Consider the following 5,148-nt stretch of genomic DNA (forward strand, 5'->3'; position numbering starts at 1 on the left):
CCCTCTTTGGCAGAGCGTGTGTAACACGCGAATGGCAAAGCTGAACAGACGACACATTTTGACTGACCCGAAAGCAAAGCAAAATTATATTTTTTTTTTAGGTTTTCAGTTTTAAAATGATATTCACAAAGATAAAACTCTACCAACAAAAGGGAGATAGCCTCTCACCGACTCTTAACTCGGCAACTAAAACATCTCAAAGAGATAGTCTCTCCCTAATACTCATGACTCAACTATTTAAACTAGTTAACAAAAAACGAACGAACGATTGCAAAACACAAACACTTTTTTTTTTTTTTAATATCAGGCTAAGCCAAAGTAAACATAACAATTGCTCAAAGAGCACAAACCAAACAAACAAACCAATCATTGTAATTACTCAAAGAGCTTTCATCTTTTAATTTTGTTAGAAATCTTTGGAAACTTGTCTAAGACAAGTACAAATTACAAATACTCAAATAGTAAAAATTTTTATCATGCCGATCAGTCTAAGACTTGACCAATTACCAGGATAATCGACCAATTACCTTGCAAACAAAAGACCAAATCGCGTAACATATGTTCGGGATTTTTCTTTTTTTTTTTTTTTTTTTTTTTAAAAAAAAAAAACCTCTCAAAAAGACCAAACCGTATAACACAGGTTTGGTAATTGCTCCTTGTAGCTCCTTGTAGAACATTTTCAAAAACAAGTCAAAGAACCACCAGATAGTGCAACACTAAATCCGATAATTTCTCATTCAATTAAAACACTCTTCAAATCACTTTAAAGAAAATACCAGTCCGTGTAACACATATGCTGGTAATCTCTATCTTTATTAAGAAATTCGTCAGAACAAACGAAGAAAGACCAGATCGTGGAACACAGAATCTGTTAATTTCTATCTTTATTAAAAATCCTTCAAAACTCGAGTAACTTGAAAGAATTTTTGAAGGTCTAACCTTTTTAAAAAGATGCAAAGCATTCTATTGAAATTTGAAAATCTCTAGAGTGAATTCTAGATTCCATTGGGATAAAGATTTTTCAAAGAAATTCAACTCCAAATAACTTGACTAAAAAGCTCAATATAAAGAACATTCGAACTTCTCTAGTCTCTATTTTATGAGAATATCTATCTCAAGTATCAACGATTACTTGACATCTTTTATGACGTAAGTTATAAAAGATGCCCCTAGTATGATTACTTCCATGACAAAATTCATTAGAGAGCAACAAAAAGGGAATGGGCCAAAGGCTTTTATTACTGAACACTTGAAATTACAACAAATTTTTCTGATAAACACCTGGGATTACAAGGTTTTGCATAGGTACAAGAAACTAGTTATGCTCAAAATTTTCTCATCTCTGCCATCTTCTGATATCAGAACTGAGCCGAAAGCTTGCCGACATCTGAACACTGCTCTGCTTTACGTTATCCATAGGAACCACAAATTCTCTGCTTCTCTGAGCCTCTGAGCCTTTATCACCCCGGCTTTGGGAGAAATATTGACTAAACAAGACTTTAAAAATTGACTTTGACTCGACAACTGACTGACTTTGATAGACAATGACCAAAGACTTTGACGAGTTTTAAACAGGACTCCAAAAGAGACTGAATCTGCTTCTTAAACTGATAAACATTTTTAAAATAGTTGAAGGTCTATCACTCTTAGAGTCGTTTGAATACCATGTTTAAAAATGTTTCAACCTCTTTTCAAAATCTCCATCATGGTTATTATCCCTTCAGATTGCTTAGTTTCAAATCTCCTAACTCAAAGAGTAACAAAAGAAGCTCTGATGGCACTTACTCAGACATTAAAGAAGAGCCAAAGAGAAAAATAGAAGTTCAACCGGCTTTCAGAAAGCTCTGCCCTTCATGAAGTTCTGCCATGACCAAATCGCCCTTTTGGGGTTTTCGATTTAGCGGACCACATGCCTTAATTTTTGCCTGGACTGTCTGCCCTTGCAGATTTTCCATCCAGCAGGCTCAATATCCTGATTTTTGCCTAAACTGCCCTTTCAGGTTTTCAGCTTAGCGGGTCTAAGACTCCATCATTTTTTTTTTCTTCTTTTTTTTTTTTTTATTTCTCTACAAACCTGGGTCTGAATACACCAGAAAGACTTTCAGGTAGGTTTAGGTTCAAAAAGGCTAAATACCTAAGGTTCTAAGGATTTGGACCGAATCTGGTCTAGCCAGACTACCTACGTACCTCAAAAATGGAGGATCAGGTCCGCGTAGTTTGCTTTGGGATTTTTCAAAGAATGGTTTAGCTTTTAGCTTCAAAATATTTGAAAAGGAATTTTATCCCAAGGCTTGACCGAACCTGAATTAATCAAGTTGCCTACGTACCCCTGAAGAGTTAGGGATCAGGTCATAACGTAGTTCAAACAACTACTTTTTTTTTTTTTTATATGTCTATATAAAAAAAAATGCCCCTAGTTTGGGTTTATCAAAGAAACAAATTGTTTTATAGGCCCAAAGGGTTTGCAAAACGGTTTAAAACATTTAGGCTGTTGGCTCAAAGCTCAGGTCGATCAAAGACGGCCTCCTGGTGCATTCAAGCATAATACTTTTTTAACTGATCCAGGTTTGTAGGTTCATTTAATTTTTCTCCATTTTCATTGAGGAGTCTTACGGCTTTTCCAGGCAGGACTTCATCGACAATGTAAGGACCAGACCAGTTTGGCCTGAATTTCCCTCGGGGATCAAATACCGGTGCCCTGTAGGACTTCAAAACAAGATCTCCAGGCTTCAAATCTCGGACACGAACTTTCTTGTTGAAAGCTCTTTCAATTCGCCTCTGATATCCCTGGATATGGTATAAGGCTCTCAGCCTCTTCTCATCTATCATCTGAAGTTCATCATACTTGGCTCTAGCCCAATCAGACTCCGGTAGGTCAGCTTCCATCATCACTCTCAAAGAGGGAATTCTAAGCTCAATAGGGAGGACCGCCTCCATTCCATACACCAAAGAATACGGAGTTACACCTGTTGAAGACCTGATCGATGTTCGATAAGCCCACAAGGCATATGGAAGCTTATTCGACCAATCCTTATAAGTCTCAGTCATTTTACTGATAATGACTTTGATATTCTTATTTGCCGCCTCTACAGCCCCGTTTGTTTGAGGTCTGTAAGGAGATGACTTGTGATGCCTTATCTTAAATTCTTCACACAGGTGTAACACCTCTTTCTTGAAATGCGACCCATTATCTGAAATTAGCTCATGAGGCACCCCATATCTGCAAATAATGTTGGCACGGATGAACTTCGCAACTATGTTCGAAGTTATGGAAGCATACGAAGCGGCTTCAATCCATTTCGTAAAATAATCAATTGCGACCAGAATGTACTCATGCCCGCTCGAAGACTTTGGATAAACTTTCCCAATTATATCAATTCCCCAGACTGAAAACGGCCATGGAGAAGTCATAGAGTGCAACTCCGAAGGAGGAACATGAATAAGATTTGCATAGACCTGACATTTATGGCATTTCTTCACAAATGCGAAGCAGTCTGCTTCCATCGTGGGCCAATAGAATCCAAGTCTCAAAATCTTTCTAGACAACATTTTTCCATTCATGTGAGGTCCACAAACTCCTTCATGAGTCTGCTCAATAAGCTCTGCGGCTTTGTCTTCATCAACGCAAAGGAGCTGTATGCCATCAAATGACCTTCTGTATAATTCTTCTCCGCAAATAATAAAGTTGGCAGCCAACTTTTGAAGAGTTTTTCTTTCTTTGCTTGAAGCTTCTGAAGGATGCCCTTTACCTGCAATAAGGTTCCTGATATCTGTGTACCAAGGCTTCCCATCTGGACACCTGGCTAAAATCTCTATTGCATTCACATGCGAAGGAGCCCATTGAAGTCTGACAACTAGCGGTTGAACCTCCATTGATATAGAAATGTCTAACATCGAGGCTAAAGTAGCTAAAGCGTCAGCAAAATGATTTCTGGTCCTTGACAAGTGAGTGAACGAAATGTTCTTGAATTTTCTGACCAAAGATTCCAAATAAGTGTTATAAGGGATCAATTTATCTTCTCGAGTCTTCCATTGTCCATTAATCTGGCAAATGATCAAGATAGAATCCCCAAACACATCAATATCTTGAATCTCCAAAGCTAAGGCTGCCTCTAACCCGGCAATGCAAGCTTCATACTCAGCCATATTGTTCGTGCACTCAAACTGCAACTTGATAGAAACAGGAATATACTCCTTCCGAGGGGATACAAGTACAGCTCCTACTCCTTGTCCTCGATTGTTTACAGCTCCATCAAAGTACATAAGCCACTTACTGCTCGAAGCTTCTTCTTCGATGTCCATGATCTCTTCGTCAGGAAATTCTGCCTTCAGAAAAGCATTCTCTTCAATAGGTGCATCAGCCAACTGTTCAGCAACAACACGCCCTTTGATTGATTTCTGAGTGACATAGGTGATGTCAAACTCAGACAATAACAACAACCACCTTGCGGTTCTTCCTATAAGGGCGGGTTTCTCAAACAAGTATTTAAGCGGATCCATTCGTGAAAGCAAAAAGATCTTGCTTGAAAGCAAATAATGTCTAAGCCTCTGAGTAGCCCAAACTAATGCTAGATAGGTCTTTTCTAAAACGGTGTACTTTAACTCGTACTCTAGCATCTTCTTACTGATGTAGTAAATGGGCTTCTCCCTCTTAGACTCTGAATCTTGCTGAGCAAGCATACAACCCATTGCTGTATCTGTGATAGACAAGTACAACAATAACGGCTGGCCTGGAATGGCTGGCGATAGAACAGGGGGCAAGGATAGACACTGCTTAACCTTTTCAAAAGCCTCCTGACATTCTTCATTCCACTTCTTCGGAAAATTCTTCTTCAGAAGCTTGAAAAGTGGTTCACACGTCATTGTTAGATGTGATATGAACCGTCTCAGATACTGAACTTTGCCAAGGAAACCTCGGATCTGCCTTTCTGTCTTCGGCGGCTGCATTTCTTGAATTGCCTTAATCTTTTGCGGGTCTACTTCGATCCCTCTTTCACTGACCATAAATCCTAAGAGCTTTCCTGATGTAACACCAAAGACACACTTATTCGGATTTAGGCGAAGCTGATACTTCCTGATCCGCTCAAAGAACTTTCTCAGGGCAACAGTGTGCTCAGGTCGAGTCTTGCCTTTCACAATCATGTCATC

This window comes from Tasmannia lanceolata, unplaced genomic scaffold (genome assembly GCF_043159265.1).
Source record: "Tasmannia lanceolata isolate RefF3 unplaced genomic scaffold, GAP_Taslan_0.1 ptg000002l, whole genome shotgun sequence".
In the NCBI taxonomy this organism is placed as follows: domain Eukaryota; kingdom Viridiplantae; phylum Streptophyta; class Magnoliopsida; order Canellales; family Winteraceae; genus Tasmannia; species Tasmannia lanceolata.